Below are 12,777 nucleotides of genomic sequence, written 5' to 3'. Positions count from 1 at the left end.
GCTAGATGAGATCACATTGGCTCCAAAACTTTAATCTCATTTCTTTAGCAAACTTTCACTGAGCGAAATATATATTTAGTCCAAGTTATCTGAGCTATAAGAGGAAAAAATCCTTTCCTAAACCAACTTTAGTGTTTCCTTTTTCTACAAATGGTTCTGACATCCACTAAGTTGGACAAGGAATAAACTAGCAATAATTCTTTTTTTTTTTAATGTGTATTTATTTTTGAGAGACAGCACGCATGAGCGGGATAGGGGCAGAGAGAGAAGGGGTCAGAGGATCCGAATCATGGAGCTCGAACCCATGAACCATGAGATCATGGTCTGAGCTGAAGTGGTTCACTCAAACAACTGAGCCACCCAGGCGCCCAAACTAGGAATCAAGTTTGAAAACTCGTTTCATTCGATCACAATGTTAAGTTGTGGACCCAACAAACACTGTTAATTGAAAGGAATGCACTTTACAAATCTCTCTAGTCAATGATTCTTTTCTGTCTCTACCCAGACAGGACACCACCATCTCTTCCCTAAACGACTCCAATAGTTGTCAGGGGATTTTTGCATCCAAATAGCATCTGACTTCCGTGCATTTTTAAAAAGGAATTTTAAAAATGTGCAATATGTCTCACGAGAGTGTATACAATGGATATACTACCAAGAATAGACATCAAAGTATCCTCCGTGCATTAGACCATTACCAACACCAGTGAAAATCTGAGTCATTTCCCAGTCTTGCCCTCTACCTCTCCCATCAACAGGGTTCTGTTTTCTGAGTGTTGTGCTAATGATTCACTCTTAATAGTTTTCTGTACATATATGCATCTTTGAATAAATTCCCTAGTTGCATTTTTTTTAACTTTACATAAATAGAATAATGGCATCATCCTCTATAACAACTGTTTTTTATTTGTTTGCTGATAAAGTAGCTGCCTATGATTGAGTTTCATTATGGTATTCTCTTTGTGACTATCCCATGCTTTCTATACCCATTTTACTGTCGAACGATTTCTAGGTGTTTTTTCTTCCTCTTGTTATGAACAGCAATGTTACAGATTCTTATACATATCTCCTGGTGTCTCTGTGGAATAGCTTCTTTTTGACAGATGCTAGACTAGAAATTGAGCAAATTTTCAATCGATAAGATATAGGACTTCCCATTGCTCTACATGCTCGCCGACACTAATTATTCCAGAATTTTTAGCTTTTGCTAATTTTGCGTCTGTGACATGGTCATTTATTGTGGATTTTCCTGTATTGTTCTAATTACCAAAGAGGTCACACATCTTTCCAGATATTTAATGGTAACTTGTATTTGTTCTTTTCTAAAGAGCTTGTTCAAGTCTTATGCACATTGAAAGAAATTATTTCTACATGTTCCTACTGATTTGTAGTGATTGTAAATTTTGTCAGTTAATATGTTGCAAATGTCTTCTCCCATTAAATGGGTTTCCTTTATATTCTTTAAATACTGTACTCTAATGAGCAGACATTCATAATTTTATTATCATCAATTTTCTCAATATTTCTCTTTGTGTCCTTTATGCCTTGTCATATATTGTTTAGTAAGTCCTATAACATTCAGAGTTGAACAACAATTATCCTATATTTTATTCTAAAGGTTTAAAAAATTTGCCTTTTTAAGTTTGTCTTTGATTAAGCTGAAATTATTTTTTGCATATAATATTAGGAATATATTTTAATTTTTCTGCCATACAAATAATACAGCGCTTTTAATTTATAACAATTTTGTAACAAATTTGTTATTAATAATACCATACAATTTCACTTATATGTAGAATTTAAAAGGCAAAAGAAATAAAACAAAACAGAAACAGATGCATAGATAACAGACAGCAATCTGGTAGTTGCCAGGAAAGGGAGGCGAAATAGGGTAAGGGGGTTAAAAGGTGTAAAATTCCAGTTATAAAATAAATAAGACACGGATGCAATGTACAGCATAGAGACTACGGTTAATAATAGTCAAACCATTTTGTATGGTGTTCGATTGTAGCTAGATTTATTGTGGTGACCACTTTGTTGTGTGTATAAACGTTGAATCACTTTGTTGTATGCCTGAAACTAATACAATATTCTATGTCAACTACACTCCAACTAAAAAAAAAAAAAATTGTTCCAGCACTATGCTTTGAATATTTTAACATTTTATCACTGATTTTCATTACTAGCCACATCATAAAATAGGTTTCCATGTTTGAGTCTGTTTCTGGTTTCTCTCTGTCCCTTTGATCAATTCTGTGCCGATACCACACTGTTTTAATTACTGTTACAAATCTTACCTGATCATTCTTCTTCATCAGTGTCTTGACTTTTCTTAGCTCTTTTCTATTCCATAAATCCAGAATAAGTTTGTCAAATTCTTTGAAATATACTAGTGAGAGCTTGCTTTGCAATTTTATCAAATCTATAGATCAATTTGAAAAAAAAATTGACAATTTTACTATATTGGGTTTGTCTACTGTAAAACATTACTTTTAAATATCTCAGGAAAATTATGCAAATTTTAGCTAATGGTCTCACATATATTTTGTTATGTTCATTCTTACAAGCTTTCATTTTTCTTATGCCATTGTAAATGACATTTTTGAGTTTCAAATTTACAACAAACCAATACCATATGTCACAGATAATGGCAGGGATCATATCATGAGTAAGACAAGATAGTAATGAAGAGAAGAAGGAATTGGGCCATGAATAGAATTTGAGATTTCACAGTGCGTAATTAAACACTATGAAGACACAACTTGGTCCAGTGGCTGTCTCTGGTGGTCTATGATTGGGGTGTAGGGGGGCACAAATAATTTTATATATTTAATTTTCCAAATTATTTCAGTATGTATTTTAACATCGTTCTCCAGAAAATATTACACTCTGCCTAAACTACCTTTATATGTGTGTGTGTACACGCATATGTATATATGTGTTTTTATTTTTGTTTTAACTCTGAAACAAGGTTCTCTGATCTCTCTAGTGGATGTGTTCTATTGTCTCGCATGTTTTGGTCAGAAGGTGCTTATTCAATTCATGAAAATTCTTCTATGGGTAACGGTAAAACCATTTTATCCTTAGTAGAAATGAAGAATAATCCTTCAATATTAATAAACTATTTCTATATGTCATAAAGCTGTGATAGAGAGGAATCATATATTTCAATACTGCATTTTTCTTTTTTGAGTCAGGAAATCTCAATTCCTATATCTTGTCTTCCTGTGGTTAGTTCAGTCCAACAAATACCTCTTGAGGACTTTTTCTGTACGAGGTAGACTGTTACTTGCTGCAGAAAAACACATAAGTTATGGTCTCTGTCTTAAGTGAGATAAATAGTTTCAACAACAGATGTACGAACAGAGCCCCAGATTGTAAGAAATATAACTTGGTTTCCTGCAAGAAGGAGGGCAGGTGGTCATGGAAATTTCAGAGTCATATTAGCAAATAATTTAATTATGTACATGGTTCTTTACGCATTGATTCAGATTCAAGTTCTTAATAACTTTCATATCCTAAAGATGTGAGTACAGTCCTGTTGCTACCTTTCACACTTACGACTTGTTGCAGCAAGATGACTAATGAAAAGAGACTCCATATCTGCCTCCGTCTAGTTTGGAAGGTACACAATATATATTTGGAACAATGGCTGAGTTAGTGCTATATAATATTATTACAGGTCAGTCACTGTGGAATTGTGGTCTCAGAATTATTTTTGTCGTTATCTCTCATTCTTTTTAATACTCTAAAGGCAGAACAGAATGATCGAATGTTCTTTGACTGAATGAGAGAAAAAATGCACCCCGAACATGTGAAAAAATGCACTGTGATGAAAATAAACATATTTAAATTTGAAGTGAATTATTAAAAGAACAAATAGAATTAGAACATATCGGCACTGCATGGAGGTCAGGGAAATGGGGAGTGTACGGACATTTTATTTAGGTCCAGAAATGAGAGAACCAACTACTTAACATGCTCTACGTCACTCGGGGGTCTTTTACTTCTCACCAAAAGCTGCAGTGGAGCATTATTTCTAAAGGAGCCATGCTAATAATTAGAAACATTACAAAGCATGCCAAGGTTGTGTTCTTAGCAGGGAAAAAAAAACGTCGAGATTCAAACCCAGGACTGTCTAGTCCCCCAAGGGTGTGCTCTCTCTTATAGCCTGCAATACTTCCCAGTTATCAGAACTGTGAAATAAAAGCATCACGGGAACCATACAGAGTGGGGTTGGCACACGGTGAGTGCTTAACAAACGCTAAATGTTGTCTGTTTCTGTTTTTATATTTTGCTACCATGTAATTAGAATCTTCTAGGGAAAAATAACCAACAGTCAGAGGGATCACCATCCCTACTTGGTTTGTATAGCCAGCATTTCTCACAGTGTGCTGTGTACCTGAAGCGCTGGAATCATCTGGGAATTTTCTTACAATGTACATTCTGATAATGAAAGTTTAGGGAGGACCCCAAGATACTACATTTCTAATAAGGCTTGCAGATGATGCTGATGTTGCTGGTCCAAGGACTGCACTTTGGGCAGCAAAAGTTTACAAATCTGTCTCTGAGTCACCTGGTACATTTATTTAAAATGTACTGTCCCATAGTTACCGTCCCATAGTTACTTACTTAGAATACTTGAATGTAAGCCTTGGGAATATGAATTTTCCACACATCTCCTGGCACTTTTGCACACTAAAATTTAAGAACTATTTGTGTGTTCTGGGGTGCCTGGTGGCTCAGTGAGTTGAGTGTCCAATTCTTGATTTTGTCTCAGGTCACGACCTCATGGTTTGTGGGTTCGGGCCCTACGTTGGCTTTGCACTGGCAATGCAGATCCTGCTTGAACTTTTCCCTGCTCCCTCATATTTTACCCTTTTCCTTCAGGGAGATAATTTCACAAAGAGATGAATCTGGATGAACAGTTCTTCCAGATTTCTTCCCTGAGGTGAGTCTTCAGCCTAGAGTTTCTGGTGTGTGTGTGCACGTGCGTGTGTGTGTGTGTGTTACATTTCGGGATTAGGCTGATGAACCAGCCACCCATGTTTAGAGGGCAATGGCCGTGTGGCTGTCCCTGAGAGTCACAAAGGAAATACAAACCAGGATATCTAAGAAGTTCAAGAGAAACATACAAACCCAGAGAACCTCAGACAAAAGTCACCGAAAGGACAGAATATAGAAGGATGTTCATGAGTGCTAAGAGGTTGGTTTTGTGTATCAAAACAGGATTCTTGGAGAAACTATCTTAAACAGCAGTCTGACAATGTTTAATTCATCTAATACTTACTGGAAGATATTACATGTGTCATGTGCTGGATAAAAGGATATAATCCTTTTCCTCATGGTAATTGAAATCTAGCAGAAGAAGATAGCTTAATAAGGAGAGGTTAAACCTGAGTTCCTGGTGGGAAGAAAGTCAAAGAGCAAAGTAACTTTTCCGGTCATTTTTTTAATTCAGTGAGAAAAACCTATGTCCACAAAGGTTTTTAATAATCTAAAATAACTGGAAAAATCCAAATATCCATCAACAGATGAATGAATAAAGAAATTGTGCTATATTCACACAATGGACCACTCCTCAGCCATAAACAAAATGAACAAATGATGTATGTAAAACATGAGTGTATCTCAAAAGCATTAAGAGAAAGAAGTCAGATATAAAACAATGTACATTCTGACTCAACCTACATAAAATTCAGTAGAAGGTAAAACTAATAATTATTAGCTAATATTAACACTGAGGTTGACAGTAATAAGGATTTCCACACCATGAATACCTACATTAGAAAGATTATTACATAATAATGTAAAACATATACACGCATCTATATACCATGGTACATAGGTATATGTGTATGTATACATCAATATATACATATTGTTCAGGAAAAGGCAGGTAGGGTTTATCTTGCAGAAGATCAAACAATTTATACGTGGAGCTATTAATATAGCCAATATAGAATGGTGGGGTTAATTTGTTTGTGAAGAAATTGAAAGGCCAGGTCATGGAATTTTCGTTTGATTTGAGAGGCAGTTGAAACTATTATTTCAGAGAAGTAGATTAAGGCAACAGTGTCTAAGGACTATGGTTCTGATTGTGTAAGGTATTTTTCTTATTGTTCTTATAGAGTGAGACCTGGTGTGTTACAGACAGGAGGATGATTGATGTCAAGGAAGGACCTACAAGGAAAAGAAGGCACTTAACAAAAATATCTGAAATTAAAAATGCTTCCCTTTTAGTGTAGGTCTGAAAAAGCAGCTACTTTTCTGTGAAATGTACTGGGTCAGAAATGGCAGGAGTTGATAGTAAAAAAAACATGAAACACCCAAAAGGAGGGAGAAGGCCAACTTTCTTGTCAGACGGGGGTTTTGTCAACAGTGGAAATGTTTAAAAGGAACAGCACTTTGGCAGAGAGGAAAAGGAAGTCAATATGGAAAATGTTTTGTTTTATGTTATAAAAAGACACAGAAGTGCAACCTCCAGGTGCAGAGGCATTGAGGTTCAGACAGAAAAGAAGTGCAGGAAGTGTAGGTCTGCTGGGCTGCATTTCAGCCAGATTTGTGTTTGATGAATTCTCCAAATCTCACCTAAGGGAAGGAAAATGGAATAAACCGTGAAAGGCAACCATAGAGCTTCTAATGGGATTTAGCGTAATTTTAATTGTGCATTATCACAATACTCCCATAGGGGGACTTCTCTCTGGAATATTCCAGGTCAGGGAATCTCCATCGAAAGGACACAGGATTTGGAGTCAGATCGTCCTTGGGGTAAAGCCAAGCTTGAGTAATTGCTTTACTTCTTTTAACTTCGATTTCCTCATAGACAAAATGGGATAATAACGGCATCCTAATAAGACTTGTGTTGAAGATTAAATGAGTTGATGGGTGTGAGGTGCCAGGTTGGGTATCTCCTACATAATTTTCTCTCAAATATTGATCGTTACAAGTCAATATGATAGAGGATGTGAATGTCCTTTTAGTTTCAACACGTCTGTTATTCCCAGTATGTAAAATAGCACACCCCATTCTTCTCTCCTTCAATCGAATGTCGGCGTCCCCTCCTTTCAGTTGTATATATTCCCATTCTGAAACTTATTATTTTTAAAAAGTGCCAAGTTAATTGGCAGCAGTGATGCATGGTAAGATAGCATTCACTGCAATTTGTTAAAAGATCCGTGAAATGTAATCAACGGCCATCAAGTGATTCTTTCGTTTTTAATGAAAGAGCTAGATGTGTCATGGAGTGTTTTTCTTTCTTGGCCTTTGCCTGAAAATTTGCCCTGTTAACATATCATGCCTTGTTGTGACATTACAAGTTTTCTTTGAAAAAATCCCTTTCTCTCTGGGGCACCTGGGTGGCTCCGTCGGTTAAGCTTCTGACTTTGGCTCAGGTCTTGAACTTGCAGTTCATGAGTTGGAGTTCCGTGTCGGGCTCTTGTGCTGACAACCCAGAGCCTGGAGCCTGATCTGTGCCTCCCTCTCTCTGTTCCTCCCCTGCTCACAGTCTGTCTCTCTCTCTCTCTCAAAAATAAAGATTTAAAAAAAAATCAAAAATCCCTTTCTCTTCAAATGAAAACCAGCCAAGCAAAGTAAAAAGTATAATTTCCATGCACAAAAAGAACAAAAATCTCTGGGATTTATTTGTTTTTAGCTTCCAAACAAAATCCCCTTTGAAATATCTTGATGTATTGTGAATGTAGTAGTCCTCAAATTTATATCTGAATCAAATGTCTGTGTTTGCTAATCTCTTCACTGTTTTCTAAAGGTTGCCTTCCTTTCTGCTGAAATAATAAATGGGTAAATAGTCATATGTGAGATGCTTGCATCTTTAATATGCCAACACCTTCTGTCTTAGAGGCATATTGTGCCAGATGGAACATTTCACAAACACTATAACAGACAAATTACATTAGATACCCTGGCCAGCACAGTGACACACAGCACCTTGATATAACTCAATTTTGTCTTTGCCTACATCTCAACCGTTGCATTTTAAATCAGCAGTGGGGTAGTATAAACGATCATCGCTGAATAGAATGATAAATCCATCCACTATGTTTATAAAGCATTCAGCTTCTATTAATTTTTTTCATAGCAATATTTATGCTAATAGCCAAACCTCAGAATGGCAAAGCAAGATTGTTTTTCCCACAAAACCATTCTCAAAAGACAGTACCTCTTTCTAAGAGTATTGTAAGGACTATGAGATGAAACAATTGAAATACATTTGAATCCTTGTTTTGGCATTTGCAGCTGAGCAAATGACTTAATGTAAACATTTTTTAAGTTCTTTTTTTAAAGAAATTAGTAGCTTGAAGGTTGACGATAAATAATTCCCATTACACAAAATATTATGACTTTTTGGTATTTAAAGAAGGAATAGGCTTTTTCCCCCCAATATATAAATGGGGAAAGTAAGAGAACACTCAGAAGTAAAATAGCAACTAGACAGATGGATAGATAGATAGATAGGTGGACAAATAGAAAGAGCTCATCTAATCCTGGGAAGTCAAGAATAGAATTTATTTTTCCAGTTTGAATAATAAAATAGTTTCTTGCATACTCTAAGTGCTTAATTTAAATAAGTAACTCTAGCTTAAAGGCTTTCGTGTAGGTATTGTTTTAGACAGGAACTGATATCAGAAGTTGCAAGCATTTAAAGATAGAATTAAACATTCTTAAAAAAATTATTTACGACAAAGATGGAATTTTGACAGCCCCTTTTCTTCACAAAGACCTGTCTGTTCTCTGTTGCCTGCCCTATGAACTTTCAGGGCGCTTATCTGGGGGCCTGACTTTGCAGGCCAAGGATTCACAGCAGGCCCTCCCCACTTCCCATCATAAGGAGCTTTTACACGAAAATGTTTCCATTCTCAAGACAAGGCGATAATGATTTTTCTTCATGATGTGGCTTGCCTTTACAATCTAGTTTCTTATGCAATTTAGTAGAAACTAAGGAAAGCTTAGGAAATGCCTCATGAATTCATGGATTAAAATCATTGCCATAATTGGACACTCCTTAATCTCATGAAGGAGACAATGAAATTTATAGCTGCATGACTAAGTGCAGAAATTGACAACTTTTTTCAATTAGTGGTCTAAAATATAATTTCAATGTGCTAGTGATGGTGAGTTAATTAAAACATAAAGCACCGGTAAACCACATAAATCAGAAATTGCATAAATCATAATAAAAATTCCTAAAATTTTATTCCTTTAAAAAAATAATTTTTCAGTAAGCATATTTGGAAATGTGTGATCAAATAAAATATGTTATACAAACAAATCTGGTCAGTGATTTAGCAAAGTGTGTTTTTTTAAAAAAATCTTTTGATACATCAGAACTGTTCTTTTTGCTGAATTAACTATTTGAGAAAGAAAAAATATATACATGATTAACTAAAACATTCATTATCATAATTTAATATGACCACCATTTAGAATAAAGAATCTGATTTGATAGTGGATCTCTTTTTTAAATGTTTTCCATTATAAAATTAACATAACACATTTTTAGAAACTACTGAAACAAAAAGGAAATATACCCATAATCTTAACACACCCATAATCTTAATACACATTTCGTTGTAGATTTTTAGTTTTACTTCCTATTCATTTTTTTTATTATGCTGTCAGCCAGCTTATACAGCAATGTTCTTTTTCTTATTTTCTGTTGTATAGTCAGCATTTTGAGTCTATTAGTCTTTATAATACTCAATTTTAGTAGTTGAAGAATATCCCATTCTGTAATTTTAAACCATCCCTTTATTATTGCACATGGGCATTTTCTTATCTGTAGTTTTACTGTAATTTGAATAGAATTGCCACTTTAAAAATGGTTGGAAGAGGTAGAATTGCTAGCTTGAAGCACATGAACTTGAAATTTTTCTTTGGCTATGCTTGCTTATTTCTTATTAGACTTTGAACAAAAGATACTTCGTACACAATTTAAAAACATATAAGTGAATGGATAGTATCGTGAAAGTGTTCTTTCCATCTAAAAGTATTCCCCCAAAACTTATGAAGACTACGGAATCATGGGGAACTGAACTGGACTGCTCCTACTTCCATGTGACCCAAGGCAAACCACTTAACATTTTCTTGGCCCCAGTGTTTCCAAGTGTACAAAAGTACAGTATTGGTATCTACCTCTGGGGTGTTTTGCTTGAGTATTAAACAAGAAAATACACGAAAAGTACTTAATATGATATCAAGCAAATTGTAGGTCTCAGCAGTATTCCTTAATTCCTTAAAAATCAATGCTGGTATTGACAATAATATATACTCAGGCCCTTGCTAAATAAATTCATTAAATAGCATGTCTAAAAAAGTTTAGCTAACAATGCATGATTATTAAATTAATACTAGTAACTAAAATGTCCTGAAAAGTCTCAGATGGGCTGGGCTTCCCCCCCCCCCCCCCGGAATTGGCCAGCAGTTTGGGCATCATATAAACTCTCTGGATCAGATATCTGTACGATTGATTGAATTGGCCAGCTAGTCGATCTGAATTGGCTCTTGAGACAGTATTTATCAAATAGATGTGTCTCTGAGTGACGTGGATGGCTATAGGCATTCACGTCTCACACTTCCACAATGACATGAGGATGTAATGTGTTCCTCTCAAGCTTTAATTTGGCAAGGAATCTCTGCCTCTGAAAGCAAGGATGTGACAGCTGTCTGAGGAGGCACACAATGTAAGGGAGGAATTACACAGCTGCAAAGACAGGGCGCTGCTCTGTCATTACCATCATCATCATTTAATATTTATCAAGGTGTCCACCATGTGCCTTGTGCTTTCCAGGCTGCAGGCATCCCTACGCCTCAGGAGAGAGAAGCAGATGAAAGTCAGCACATGCCAAACATAAAACAAACACCCACCCTTCATCAGATGTACCTGCAATATTTAGAAAGATGCTACTTATTTCTGAATGCTGAGCTTGTACGTGCTGGTGGGCAGCTTCCCAGCCAGCAATAACAGGCCTTCAAAAGGAGAAGAAGCAAAGGTGAGATTGGGGAATCTTTTTAAGCAACGATCCTGATGCAAAAATAAGGTTGAACACTATTTTGAAGGTACGTTCTTCCTCTTTGTCTCTGTTGCCCCAGACGTGAGGTAAAGAAAGTGGGTGGGACATCTTGTTTTTCAAGTGTCACATTTAAGATGTTAAATCACTCAGAGAAACCATTCATTTCTGGGAGGTTACTGTAGAGTAATGGTCAACGGTCTGTACCAAAGTGAGGGTTTACATTTTTTTTTTTAATTTTTTTTTTCAACATTTATTTATTTTTGGGACAGAGAGAGACAGAGCATGAACGGGGGAGGGGCAGAGAGAGAGGGAGACACAGAATCGGAAACAGGCTCCAGGCTCTGAGCCATCAGCCCAGAGCCTGACGCGGGGCTCGAACTCACGGACCGCGAGATCGTGACCTGGGACGCTTAACCGACTGTGCCACCCAGGCGTCCCGAGGGTTTACATTTTGATATAAGACAATACTATCTGCAATTTTTAATGGTATACTTTTGCTCGGTTTATTAATGTTTTTGACTGTAGGAGAAACTAAGGAAAAAATAAAAATATATACAAAGAATATAATAAAAATTAATTCCTTAAATCTACCATGGTTAACATTTGTGTACTGCATTTCTGTTTAGGCATTTCTCCATTTAGGAAAGACTTTCCTTCTGAAACTTAATTTTCATCATTAAAATCTAAGTAATTTCTCATTAAAAATTTAATTATTTTTATTATTCTTTTAAATAGTTAATTAGCAAGAAATGCTTTATGACAAATAACTAGAAATTCTATTTCCTGGGACAAAAAGTCATGCCCATTTTAAATTTCAGTGGATACTAACCAGTCTTTAAAAACACGCATATAGCAGAAGAAGTAAAGATGAAAGAGAATTAGGGGGACTAGAATTTCCCTTGTCCCTCAAACACAGCTATATTGAGGTCAGAACACTTGGAATACCAAGAATACAGGCTGCAGAGTGACAGAAAAATCTCCGCAGGTGGAAAGAGACAGCTTGGTGGGACAGCTGGGTGCATATATGCGAACTGGGAGAGAAAATGGGCGGTATAGACATGGGAGGGGTGGCAACGGGGAGGAACCCCTGTGGTGCAGAGACAAAAGGAGGAGAAAGAGAAGCTGTGGAAGTGTGGTACTGTATTTGTTGTTTTTTTTTTAATGTAATTTATTGTCAAATTAGTTTCCATACAACACCCAGTGCTCATCCCAACAGGTGCCCTCCTCAATACCCATCACCCACCCTCAGTTTTTCTCAGGATTTAAGAGTCTCTTATGGTTTGCCTGCTTCCCTCTCTGTAACTTTTTCCCCCCTTATCCTCCCCTCTGGTCTTCTGTTGAGTTTCTCAGCACCCACATATAAGTGAAAACGTATGGTATCTGTCTTTCTCTGTCTGACTTATTTCACCTAGCATAACACTCTCCAGTTCCATCCATGTTGCTACAAATGGCCAGATTTCATTCTTTCTCATTGCCAAGTAGTATTCCATTATATATATAATCCACATCTTCTTTATCCATTCATCAGTTGATGGACATTTACGCTCTTTCCATAATTTGGCTATTGTTGAGAGTGCTGCTATAAACATTGGGGTACAAGTGCCCCTGTGCATCAGCACTCCTGTATCCCTTGGGTAAATTCCTAGCAGTGCTATTGCTGGGTTATAGGGTAGATCTATTTTCAATTTTTTGAGGAACCTCCACACTGTTTTCCAGAGTGGCTGCACCAGTTTGCATTCCCACCAAC

At 36.3% G+C, this 12,777-nt stretch overlaps 1 long non-coding RNA gene across 7 annotated transcripts in view; it reads right to left on the bottom strand.

Annotated features, from left to right (window-relative positions):
* Window positions 1–12,777, bottom strand: part of LOC102899771 — a 192,659-nt gene that overhangs the window by 166,736 nt on the left and 13,146 nt on the right. For 5 of the 7 annotated variants that reach the window (XR_006585532.1, XR_441178.4, XR_006585533.1 and 2 more), the window contains exon 5: window positions 2,298–2,422. The exons of the other annotated variants lie outside the window; for them this stretch is intronic. This is a non-coding gene — a long non-coding RNA (uncharacterized LOC102899771). The remainder of the gene's footprint in view (window positions 1–2,297; window positions 2,423–12,777) is intronic. 7 annotated transcript variants of the gene reach the window in all.

The sequence above is a fragment of the Felis catus genome, chromosome C2, assembly GCF_018350175.1.
Source record: "Felis catus isolate Fca126 chromosome C2, F.catus_Fca126_mat1.0, whole genome shotgun sequence".
Lineage (NCBI taxonomy): Eukaryota > Metazoa > Chordata > Mammalia > Carnivora > Felidae > Felis > Felis catus.
The sequence above is the reverse complement of the archived record's forward strand: the minus strand, read 5'-3'. Positions and strand labels throughout refer to the sequence as shown.